The sequence below is a fragment of the Mastigoproctus giganteus genome, chromosome 10 (genome assembly GCF_048544385.1).
Source record: "Mastigoproctus giganteus isolate SK-2022 chromosome 10, ASM4854438v1, whole genome shotgun sequence".
Taxonomy (NCBI): Eukaryota; Metazoa; Arthropoda; class Arachnida; order Uropygi; family Thelyphonidae; genus Mastigoproctus; species Mastigoproctus giganteus.
The window spans coordinates 19,683,438-19,697,098 of NC_143584.1; the positions used below are offsets into that span (position 1 = coordinate 19,683,438).

At 36.8% G+C, this 13,661-nt stretch overlaps 1 protein-coding gene across 1 annotated transcript in view; it reads right to left on the reverse strand.

Moving 5' to 3' along the window:
- Window positions 1-13,661, reverse strand: part of LOC150078829 (uncharacterized) — a 52,718-nt gene that overhangs the window by 4,773 nt on the left and 34,284 nt on the right. The window lies entirely within an intron of this gene.

Sequence of the window (13,661 nt, forward strand, 5' to 3'; positions counted from 1 at the left end):
ATTAATTAAATACATGTAATGAGACCTGTGCTGCTATCTTTTGTCAGTTTTAATTTTATCAAATGATTCCAATTTTTTTTATTGCTAATTACCAGAAATGATTGCAAATGTTCATCAGATAAAGAAAATTGGTATTTTGACTTACCAAATTTCACTCTGGAAAATATATCACAATTATAGGTGGTATCAAAAATGGAAATCATGCTGTGTGCAAAGCTCTACCCATCTGAAAATATTTCATCAGGAAGACATTTATAGAAGTTTAGTACTGGATATCTTGTTAATTTCAATTGTGTGTTGACCCCAAGTTACACTTGAACGGATTTTGTAAGAAACATTTCCTGACCGTCCTCATCAGAGTCCTTGAAAGAATCTTGTAGTTGTTGTTCCAATTTATATATTATCTCCAAAGTAAAAATTTTTGAACTTGCTTTCATTTCAAAACTTTTTGCAACAAGAAAGTGAAAAGAACCTAATTGAAAGCTGAATCTTAAAAGAGGAGTTTTTGTTTGAAAGACTTCACTTCAGAGCACAAGCCACAAAGTAGTCTCAAATTAAAATCGCTCTTCAGGTGATCAGTTTCCCTATCTACTTCCTCTCAAAAGGAGGGATGGAAGAGGTTTTTCTAAGTTAAAAACATTAATTTCTGCTCTAGTCAAAAATATCTTGTCAGTACCTTAATCATCGAACTGTAGAGTAATACAGACCATGAGAATTTTGATTGAATCTAAGAAAGTACAAAACTGGCAATGATAAAACTCATGAGAACATAAAATTTCAAATTGAAATGAGTCAATAATACAAGTACCCAATGATTTTCTGAAGAGTACCTTTTTTGAAAATGTTCTTACTCATGGTGATTCCTTGTATATTATGTACTGAAATTCTGTAATTTCAAAATTATCAGTTCCACAAAGAAACATCAGCATATTCACATCAAGGGCTATAGAAAATCATTGAAATCTTCAGTATATGTACTAAAATTCTGTAATTTCAAAAGGAATGTCTGTGATATGCTAAAACAGATTAATCAAGAGCTATAGAAAACCATTTTTTTTTTTTTTTAACTGGAATGGAACAGTACTGCTTTATATTCAGTTCTACAATGCAAGTGACCACATTGGCAGAGACTAATAATAAAAAATAAATAAAATAATAATTAGAAGATATTTCAACTGTTTCAATTATATCACAAGATTTTATTAGTTTTCCTATTAGCTTGCTTACTTTAGCCAATAATTTTGGCACTCAAAAGCTAGTCTTGTTGCAGTTTCATTGTCTTTTAATTTTCTTGAAAATGTAGGGTCGGGACAAATTTAACCTTTTTAATACAGAACTCTAGGATTTCACTTCAATTTTGGAATAGAAAACCATCGCATACATCTACTCATGTCATGAGTATATGCATGTTTAATTTTTTTTTTTTTTTTAAAACACTATATGATTGCAGAAAGATATGTCAATGTAATATTTGAAATCAAATAAAATTCTATACTTTATTTTGATTTTTCATCATGGGGGATTGTTCTGCTCCTGTTAAAGCATGAAACTGAGTGTACCTGACACTAAGATTTGGACTTAAGTTATCCATGCTTCTGCCTAAGTTGCCAATATATCTGGGGCCTCAAAATCAATTTTACAAAAACTGAATTCCTAAGCACAGTGGAGCATTTAGACAAATTGGAAGTTACACAATCTAGGCATCTAAAACCTGTTGACTTCTTCAAGTATTTTGGCTATATTATAACTAAGGAAGAACTAGGGAAAGAGGAAGTTAGCACACAAAAGCAGGACGATTCTTTGTGCCCTCAATACTATCTGGAGGGACAAAAATATCTCCCTTAGAACAAACAAACAAACAAAAAAAAAAAAAAAAAAACATATCGGACAGTTGTTAGTGGAATCAGTACTTTGCTATGAACGTGGGGTGTGGACACTGAAAAAGGGTGACAAAAATAAGCTTAGTGCCCTAGAGATGAACTACCTTTGTCAAAGTGCTAGAGTTTCCAAGCTTAAGAGCGTTACAAACAAGGAAATTAGAAGGCGTTTGCATGCAAATATTATAGAACAAATTGAAAATAGGAGGCTGAGATGGTTTGGACATCTACGCACGAATGAAGAGAGATGGCCTAAAATTTTATATGAGTGGATACCACAAGGTTGTTGTTATTTGGTTTTTAGGAGCATTAGCAACTAAGGCCGTATTGCTCCAGGAATATGCGGTGGTCATTCCCTGACCTTTCCGCATCCTCCGTATTTGGTGGTGACGAGCTCGAACTCCAGTCTAATCAAGAAGCGTGTGCTACGAACTGCTGTTCCTTCCCACCTGGCTATGGAGGCGCCCCCATACCACAAGGGAAGAGAAGATGAGGATGCCCTAGAAAATCATGATAGGGGGGGTGCAATGTCAGCTATGAGAAAGAGAAATTTGAAGACGCCCAAGTCCAGTGACTTTGGAAAATGGGAACGATGAGGCTCCGATCTGCCGCATAAAGTCGAACATAGATAGATACTGAACTGTGAATAAAGTATTTTGTCTAAAGTGAACAACCAAGCATGTCTTTAGAACTGGGCTGCATTTGCTTTACACAATAATACTATAGAACTGAGGGGGTTTTCAATACAGTAGTTGAAATCAAATAAAATGTGTGTGCTTTACTGCATTCAATTTCTCTGAGGATCATTTTATTTTAACCAACGACAGAGGCAAAGTACTGCATTGGGCAAACACAGTCCAGTTCCAGGGGAGTTAAAGGCACACCTAAATTTGAATGGAAATTCTGCTTCCATACACAATACACTGCCTGGCTGTTCAATTAGACAAAACACATTCACAGTTCAGAATACATTCACTAATAGAGGCTACCCACCAGCTGATGAGAAGCCAGTGGCTTCAAGATAGTTGCCCCTTCTGGGTCTGAGATTTTTATATGTATAGCAAATTCGCCTGTTTCAGGTGATGCTATACAATTTAAAAATATATTAGCAACTTAAGCAGAACTGTGGATAATGGTATTTGCCTCCAAGTTGAACATAAGCCCAAGCCTTAGTGCCAAGTACTCAGCCTCAATCTTCAGAGGGAACATAATGATCCTCATGATCGAAAATTGAATGCAATGAAGTGTACAAATTTTATTTAATTTTTCATATTTGTATATTATTTCTGACAAAGAATAAAAGACGCCTGAAAAAAATCCCCATTAAGGTGGTAGGGTCTAAAAGTTGAGTGCAAAATTCAGTCAGTATTAACTGACTAATATTGCATGAAGTTTTTTTTTAAAAAAATGTCTATTGATATTTTATGCATGTGATATTTTATTTAGAGAGTGCCTACATAATGGAGCCCCAGGGAAAAAATAACTTAGAGAAATATATATAGAAGGGGAAAAAAAAAAAAAAAAAAACACACACACACACAACTACACTAAACATTCAGAATTTGGGATAAAAATTAAGTCTATGTTTCAAAACCTGGCCCAACTGCCAAAATACTTTACTTTGGCAGTGGGTCAAAAAAAAAAAAAAAAAAAACCAAATGTGGGCAACCCCATATTAAAAACTTTATGAAACAAAAAATCCACCATTAGAGAAATGATTGTGTAATGAATGATCTGTTATTGAAAATTGCATGGAATACACCTCTGCATATTGTCGCAATGTCTGTCTTGAATTCTACAACCTGCATCCTCTTATCTGAAAAGTTTACTTGCTGTAATAATTTATTGTTCACATTCTCTTCCCACTCCAGGTCATTAATTAAAATAATGTTTATATAATATTAAACATAGATTTAACAAGAAAACTTTCACATTACAGTAAAACTTCAATTATCTGTCAGGGTTTGGGACCAAGACCATGACAGATAATAGAATATGTACATTAAAAACATTATACATACAATAGACCAAGTCATCTAACTTGTTTTTTTTTTTTTTTTTTTAAACAACACAACCTAATGAAATTTAAATAAAAACTTTAATTATTTATTTTTTACTGGGTCATTAAGAAATCATAGTAGATATCTACATACATTACTTATTTTCAACATTTTGGCTTACATTGGTTTAGTAATGTCATAAAAAAATTAAAAGAAAAAAATGTTACATAAATTTATTTTCTAAAAGTCAATTTCTTTTGTTTCATTACCCCTCGAACCTTTTGGAGGCAATGTTACAAATTTTATGCAAATATAACACTTGCGTAGCATCCTTCTTGTTTCTGTATCAGTTGAATATATTTCTGGCCACAACTTATTCCAACTTATTTGTATTGTTTGAACTGAAACATCATTCCAGGCATCAGCAACATTGAAAATTGTGTCTTTTATAGTGTAGCTTTTCCAAAACTCTATTCACATCTAATTTATTTTCTGCTGAAACAAGTTTTTGAATGAACATTTTGTGATAACAATGTTTCATACTCTCAATTACGCCCTGGTCCATTGGTTTGAATGAGAGATGTTGTGTTTGCTGGCAGAAAGTGGCATGATATTTTGCCATCAGTAGCATTGCATATTATGGTAAACCTTTTGATGCCAAATGTGATCTTTCACATGGTACAAATATTTTATGAAACCAATCATGAAATTTATCATGGCTCATCCATGCATTGTTTTGTGAGAAATATCTAACTGGCAAAGCATTTAAATTAATATTTTTAAATGATCTAGGCTTTTTGGTTTTCCTATAACAACCAAAGGCAATATATGACTACTGCTGGCATTAGCACATACCATTATAGTGATGCGATCTTTTTTGCATCTTATATCCCAGTGCCATATGTTCAGTCACTGAGGCCAGTGTCTTTTGAGGTAGTGCTTTTCAATTAAGGCCAGTCTCATTACAGTTGTATATTTGGTCTTTAACCGAATTTCGATCAGCTATTTCCTTCTGTAGTTTCACGATAAACAAATTGCTGGGCTATCTGCACTTAGCTTCTCACCTTGCATCGACAACTGTCAAATACCATGGCGAAACTTAAATTTGTCCAACCATCCAATGCTAGCCTTGAATGAAGGATCTCCACCTGGCCTTTTATTGATTTCAATGGCTTTTTCGATTATTATAGGTCCTGACAATGGAATTCCTTGGTTACATTTCTGAACAAACCATTGAAACATTGCAGTATCCAATTGTCCATTTTTAGCAAGCTTTGTTGTTTAACGATTTTTAACATTACCGTCAGTGGTTTCCATTTAACACGTGGTTTTCAATTTTATCTGGATCACGCTTAATATCATTTACTGTTCTTCCCATTCCATAAACCAGTGCTATACTTGTAGCACTTTCACCTTTTCTTAGACGATTATTTAAATTTTTTGTGATAATCCCAACATTACTCACTTATGTTTCTGTCGTTTAAACGGGTTTACTAAATAAAAATTATTAGAATATGAAACAAGAGGTTAAAGTACAACCGTATACAGTGAGTTGTAAACAAAGGCATGCCGCCAATATCACTATGCATTACGGCATAGTGGGATTAACAGAGCCTGGCGGTAAATAGGGTGACGGACAAGCAAAGTTTTGCTGTATTTTTTCAGATTATCCAGTGTTTGATCATGCATCATTTTCTTAACAGTTCAAATTAACAAGTTTATGGTTTTATTTTGTGACAATTATGCATATTTTAAATGACCAAACATATTCATCTTGGGAAGGGTGTGCATATGTGTGTTTGTTTCAAGCTTGTTTTTGATGGCTATCATTAGTAAAATCACTAACATTGCATGATTTTATATTTAATAGTTTGCACTACACGGGGACATACTATGCTGCTTCCTGTGAACTCAATTTAGTATGCATATGGTGTGCCATAAGCCCTGTGTTAGTCACGCAGGATTGATTCAGTCCCAACAATATTTCAGCGATTTGTACTTCATCTATTCTGTCCAGACAGCTGAAACTCTTAACAATTCCTAATTATTGCACAATTAGGAAAAATTCATGATTAAGTTAAACCTAATTATATGCACACATTGATTGACATATGTCACAATGGGTTATCGATAGCAAGTTCACATTACTGCTGTGCAATTTCCTCCAATCGGTATGCTCTCTGGCTTTGTAAAACTGATGCATCATCTGGAATCAAATTATTTACACGTGCTTCACATTTCGTGTGAGCACTCTGGTTTAAATCAGAGCATAGGTCGAAAGGGAGTTTTAATTTTCAAAAATTAATTAAAAATATGTTTTTAATACAGAAAAAAATTTTCACAGTTGTGTTCAGAAAAGATTAAAAATTCAGGTGGCATCAAAAAATGAACAAGTTTGAATTATTTTTTATTGTATTCAAATTTTCATGCACAGAGAGGAATTTCAGATTTTCCAGCAACTGCTGATGGTTTAATGCTGCATAAATCAACATGCAAAATGAAATAACCAAAAATAAACTGAAAACATTCTGAATAGTTTTTGATTTTATGCTTATGTAGTAAGATATTCAAAATTAAAGAGTGATGATGTCACATCCAGGCTGAGGGATCTGAAATTTCAATGAAAATTATGCATGCACAATGTATCACAATACGCAACCATATTCTAAAAAAGCTGTAACATATCAGCTGTCAAGAACTTAAAGCCATTCCAGCTTGAAAAGAAAACAGACGTGTGACAACAGAATCGATCCTGATGAGATGGAATACTAATTGAGTACTGTGACACATACTTCATAATGGGACAACATCAAGAAAGTTCGCATAGCACCTCTCACTCATACACACAACAGTACCAGCCCAATGGCATACCTAGCGTCATCAGGAAACTTGAGGGCCCCGGGTGCCAAGCGATTGTGACTGAGCGATTTCTCTGTGCTTTCACTGCGATTTTCAAAATGTGAATTCTAGTTCTCTTTTACGTTCTTCTCCTTAATAAATCCTTTTATTTAATAGCAGCTCTTTTTTTCAAAAGTACTGATTGAGAGCAAGGAAGGAAGGTAACCTTTCTTTTCTTTTTTCATATTTAATAGCCTAACTCCTACTAATTTTGCTTGGTCACAACAGGCACTGCTCCTGCCTCCCCGTGGCGGGGCTGGTAACCTTGGCAGAAAAGTTCATCTGCAAAGGGCTAAGAGGAGCCAACATGGAACAAAATATGTTTCCAACTTTAGAGCCGTCAAGCTGTCGGCCAAACACAGAAAATGATCATGATTCGTCACAAGCAAAGAGGTTGAAAACCAATCCCTCGGCGACAGACTTTACCTGCATTCTTAATAATGCACTCACTGTCTGAATAGCCTCTCAGTAAGCTATCCCCCTTTCTAATTCAAAAACACCTGGAAAGTATTGCAGGGTCTCCCAAGACGGTTAAGAGACTGCAATCAGGGGACTTACTTATTGAAACTCTAAATTGCAGGCACTCGGAAAAATTACTAAAAAAAGACAACTGTTGCTGGTATTCCAGTGAAAGTAACTCCACATGCAACCCTAAATACATGACTAATGAATGTGACGGAGGAAGAAATTAAAGAAGGGCTTCAGGAACAAAATGTAATTGCTGTAAAAGAATTATGATAAAAAGAGACAATATTCTCACACCTACCAGAAATATTATTCTCACCTTTAACAGTCCAAGCCTACCCTCATCAGTAAAAGCTGGATACCTACTTTGCCGCACTCGTCTTTTCATACCCAATCCGTTCAGATGTTATAAATGCCAAAAGTATGGCCATTCTCAAACGACATGCAGAGGGAACCCAGTTTGTCCCAACTATGGATCCTCCAATCACATTCAAAGTGATTGTTTTTTGAAAGAAATGATATGTCCCAACTGCAAAGGCAACCATCCTGCCTACTCTAAGACATGTGAGAAGTGGAAAACAGAGAAAAAAAATTGTGAAATATAAAGTTGAAAACAGAGTTAGTTATCAGGAGGCAAGAAAATTAATTGCACCCAGTACACCTAACTGTACCTATGCCAATATTGCAAAAAAATATCAAACCATTGCCACACAAACCGACGTTACTGTTCCTTCAAACACATTAATCTCTGACTGGGCTCGGGCTGTCCTCTCTCAGCAACAGTCCAGTGGCGTTAAGCACTCAGACCAAGCAAATAATATGCCTCTCACAATACCAGCAAAATCTCAATCTCTGCCAGTGAATGCCACTACTACCAATAATGCTAGTTTGACTTCAAAAATGATTATTCAGGACACATCGATGGATGCAGAGTATCCATCCAAACAGGAAGATCCGATTCTGGAAATATTTGCAGAAGAAGAGATGGACACCGGTCGCCCTTCCTTTCCAAAATGAGATAAACCGAAGCCTGAATGCCATAAGACAGCCACGTCAGGTACAGCTTCTTCTTCTTCTAAATTCAAGTAATTCCTTACATTTTGCACTGGCATTGCAGAGGCTTTCGTGGCAACATTGACAACATTCAATACTTAATTAACTGCTACTCTCCAGTTGGTTTCTGCCTTCAAGAAACCTATTTAACTCCTCAAATCTCCGTTTCCATAAAAAACTATTCAATCTATAGAAGAGATCGGAATACATCCGATTCTGCTTGTGGTGGCGTAGCCATTTTGATTAGCTCAAAGATTCCGGCTAGACAAATCGCTCTCTGAACCCAAATCGAAGCCGTTGCTGTGTGTCTGATTACTCAGATCGCTTTAACAATGGTCTCAGTTTATCTCGCACCAAATCATACTTTCTCTTATAATGACCTTGAAGAACTTTTAAGACAGCTACCCTCCCCTGTCTGCTTGCTAGGGGATTTCAATGGCCACCATCCTCTATGGGGATCATCTGAATTAAACAGATGTGGCCAAATGATTGAGACTTTACTAGAAAAACAAAACCTCACTCTTCTTAACAGTGGCTCACATACCCATATACAGTTACCTACTGGACAGACTTCCGCAATTGACCTATCGATTTGCTCCCCAATACTGTTTTCAGTCATGCAATGGTCCGCTCTGGATGATCCCACAGACAGCAATCATTTTCCAATTGTTTGTAATCTGTTGACTACACAACCACCATTACAACAGCCCTGCAGGAAATAAAAATTCTCTAAAGCCAATTGGGCCAAATTTCAGTCGGCAATCACTCTTGACAAAAAAACTATTCAACCCATAGATGAAGTTACTGATTATATTACATCCCGTCTTTTAGTTGCAGCTAAGTACTCAACTCCATTATCAAATCCTCCGTCCCAATGGCATTTCAACTACTGGTGGAATAAAGAGTGGACAAAAGCAAAGAAGGAAAAAAATAAAGCATTTAATTTATTCCGTCAATCTCCAACCACAGCTAATATAATTAGATACAAGAAGCTAAGAGCAAAGGCGCGTTACATTCAAAAGCAGGCCAAGAAAGATTCTTGGACTAGTTTCTCATCAACTATCAATAGAAACACTGACTCCAGACTAATATGGAAAAAAATTAGGCAGCTTTCTGGGAAGTTTCCAACTGTTCCTTCCCCAATTCTCTCCTGCAATGGGCAAGAACTCTCTGCTCCTCTAGATATAGCCAATGCCTTGGGCAAAACCTTTGCTCAAATCTCGGCTGCGTCAAACTACACTCCAAAATTCCAGAAAATTAAGGCCGCCACTGAACAGAGACCTATCAACTTTCGAACCTCACTATCACTTCCATATAATCAGCCTCTGCAATATTGTGAACTTTTACAGGCCATCAGAACAACACGAAACAGTGCCTCTGAGCCAGATGGCATATATTATGTCATGCTGCAGCATCTCGATGACAAAAACTTACAACTGCTTCTAGTCTTTTTTAACCGGATCTTCCTGAAAAATATTTATCCAACCTCTTGGCACCATGCTACAGTTTTGGCGTTTTTAAAACCTGGAAAAGATCCCTCCAGTCCTAATAGTTACAGACCAATATCTCTGTCAAGTTGCCTTGGTAAAATTCTTAAAAAAAATGATCCACAGTCGACTCACCTGGATCATTGAAACTCAACATCTACTGAGTAATTGTCAACGTGGCTTTCGCAAAAACAGGTTCTCCCTAGATCTGATGATCAAGGCAGAATCTTAAAATTGCAATGCCTTTGTGAAAAACAAACACCTTGTCATGGTCTCCATTGATATAGAGAAGGAATTTGATACTACCTGGCGGTATGGCATTCTCAGTGACCTGTATAATTTGTCTACGAGGCAACCTGCCCACATTTATTAGGAACTTCCTCAAGAGCCGATCTTTCCAGGTCAGATATCAAAATTCTCTTTCTGCTACATTCTCACAGGAAGGAGTACCACACGGATCATTTTTGAGTGCAACCCTCTTTACCCTTAGAATTTATTCCATTACAAAAGAACTCCCAAATACTGTAGAGGCTTACCTCTACGCTGACGATCTCTCTATTTCTTGCCATTCTCAGAACATGAGATCTGTCGAAAGGCAATTGCAGATGTCCCTCAATAAAGTACAAAAGTGGGCTGAGCTCAATGGATATTGTCTTTCCCAACAGAAAACAGTTGCGATCCACTTTTGCAGTCAACGCAAATTGCATACAGATCCTGAACTTCAGATTTCAAATTCCATCATTCCGATTGCCAGCAATATGAAATTCTTGGGACTAATCCTGGACAGTAAGCTCAACTTCTTTGAGCATGTTAAATTAATACGTACTGCCTGCCTTAAAAAGATCAACATGCTAAGAGCTTTATCTGCCCTCTCTTGGGGAGCAGATCGTACAACTTTGCTGCTCTTATATAGAGCACTGATTAGATCCCGTTTAGATTATGGTGCTCCAGTTTGATTCTTCCCGAAGGAGTGTGCTACGCTGGCTGGATCCTATTCAACATAATGCACTGCACATTGCAATTGGTGCATATAGGACATCTCCAACTCAGAGTCTATACATTGAAGCTCATGAGCCCCCTTTGCATCTTCATAGAAAAATACTATTACTTAAATATGCAGGCAAAATACAGACTTGCTCTTCACATCCTATTCAGTCATACCTTTTTATTCAACCACTATTCAATCTCTACAGAAATAAACCAAGTAAAATATGACCAGCTGGCCTACGGCTCCTTGAAATATCACATAACTGGAATGTTCCTCTCCGCAATAGGCAATAGATAGAGAGAATTACTCCATGGACCACCTTTCTTCAAATGACCTGTGATACCTATTTTCTTCAATGGGGAAAGAATCGTCTACCGGCACTGACTGTGCAACATCTCCATGCTAGCCATATTCAAACCTGTGCCATATTCTTGCCGATATATACGGATGGTTCCAAAATCTCTTTCAACTGTTGGAGCAGCAGCAGTGTTTCCCTCTGCTATCATATCAGTTTCTCTTCCACCTGAGTATAGCAACTTTTCAGCAGAACTGTATGCAATACAATTAGCTCTAGAAAATTTGACTCTACATCCATCTGCAAAATATATAGTTTACACTGACTCTCTCAGTCCAGTTAGAGCAATGCGGAGTACCTCTCAAAAGAATCACCATATTTTAATAAAAATCAGGAGTTTGTTATTGCAGACTTATCATCGTCAACAACTAGTGAAGTTTTGCTGGATTCCAGCACATTGAGGCATAAAAGGGAATGAAGTGGCTGATATATCTGCCAAAAGTCCAAGTTTAGACCTAACCTCTGTCCCTATTCCAGCGTCCGATTATAATATCTTAATTCAAGCAGCATGCTATGCACAGTGGACAGAGTAACAAATGAATAACAAACTTTTCCAGTTGAAACAAGACCCAAAGTTCTGGCACTCGAGAAATCAGACAGTGCAGCGGGAAGAAGTGGTACTCACACGAATGAGAATAGGACACACCCATCTGACTCACCTCCATCTACTAATGGGCGATGATCCTCCTCAGTGTCCACACTGCTTAGAACATCTAAGCAGTGTGGACACCGAGTAGGACACTAAGCAACATCGAGCTGCAATACTTCAAAATTTGGCTAATCGTCGAGAACCACTGACATTACATCGTATCATTGGAGAGGATGCAAATGTTAACGAACTTTTCTGCGTTTTAAAACAAATTGGTGTGTATTATCTTTTATGAATAGGTTTCAGAACTGAAATGAATTTAAACTGGCTTCGTTATTAATTATTTTCTAATATTCCTACGAATAGGCGCACTATAGCCATAGCAGCTAATGCACCAATAAACAACCATACACACGCATGCACGCACACACACAAAGGAAACTTGACAAGCACAGAGAGGTAGGATAGACTATTCAAATACCTCATGTGAAAAAAAGCAGTGGCATATAATCTGGTAACTAGCACACACATGATAACCTGGTTAGGAGTGAATCACACCACTATTTATTGCACTACAAGAGGAAATCATTTTCAGATGTATCACTTTTGCCATATTTAAGAACTCAGATTATGAATGAATGCTTGCAGATTTTGAATGTCATTTGGAACTAATTGCCATAACATTCATTACTTGGGGGGGGGGAGGCATAAAGCCACATGTCTTCACTCCATGGCAGTTTCCTCAGTGGGCAATGTATCTACTCCCTGATTGTCTTACGGGTGAGCATTAAATCTCATTTTTCTCATTACATCTCAGTACTGTGTTCCCTGGGAGATGAGTGGGCTATTGCTGTCCTGTAGCCAGGCCATTCAGATTACCTGAAAAATCCATTGGATTATTTTCAGTGGGGCTGTTTAAAGGGGCAGATTATTTGTCTTCAAGCTTGGAAGATTTAGTTGCACTACTTCATCACTGCAAGACACATAATGAATAAATTGTTGCTTTCATTTGCCATTTGTGAGCTTTGAACAGTCTAGCCACCTCTCATATTAACGAATGCAAACTACTCAACCCAAATATGACATAATCAATCTTTAATTGCAAATATCTCATTACATAAGCATCAGCTAGAAAAACTCTTTGGAATTGTTCTGTTCTGTGGCATTAATGATACATCCTGTAGTCTGGAATTATATATCAGCATTCTGCATGTGGCCAAATAATTAAAATACAGTGGATTCCAGTTATTTGGGCCACCGCTTAATCAGGGCAGCCGTTTACTTGGGACAAATCTTTAAGAACAGAACCCAGTTGAGAAAATAGTCTGGGTTTACTTCGCTTAATTGGGACAACATGCCATTTAATCAGGGCAGGAGACAGCGGCACTCGAGATTACCCTATGATTGTCTCTGACCATATTATGTGGTTCAGTCAAATTTTTGGAGGTCACAACCATAAAACAATTAGCAGTCCCCTGTTTATTGGGCTTTTCTGTTACTGAAATTTATTATAAACGGATAGTAAACTCGATCTTACTGAATTTTCGACGACACCGCCATTTGGAATTCTGTGGGTTATTATGGTGAAATGTGTTTACACTTCCATGAAATCTTCAATCATATAAAAAAAATAAATTTTCAGACTCTTCTCTTCATTCCTATTTTTCAAGCTTCGTAACTTGTTACTCCGTTCTCACTTGCGCTTATCGTGTTACTTGCAATTTGTGTGTGCTGTTTTGATATTGATTGCCTGTGGATAATATTCCTCCTATTTTTGCTTATTAGAATCGCTGTTTAATAGAATTAAAATTCAATTCACAAACGTGATCACAATGACCGGCGCATACTACATATCATATAGTGCACAGAGTAATAATATTTTACTACTCTGTGGTATAGTGAACGGTACTTTATTATGGTGAGTCCATAATAGTGTGATTTGATAGTAC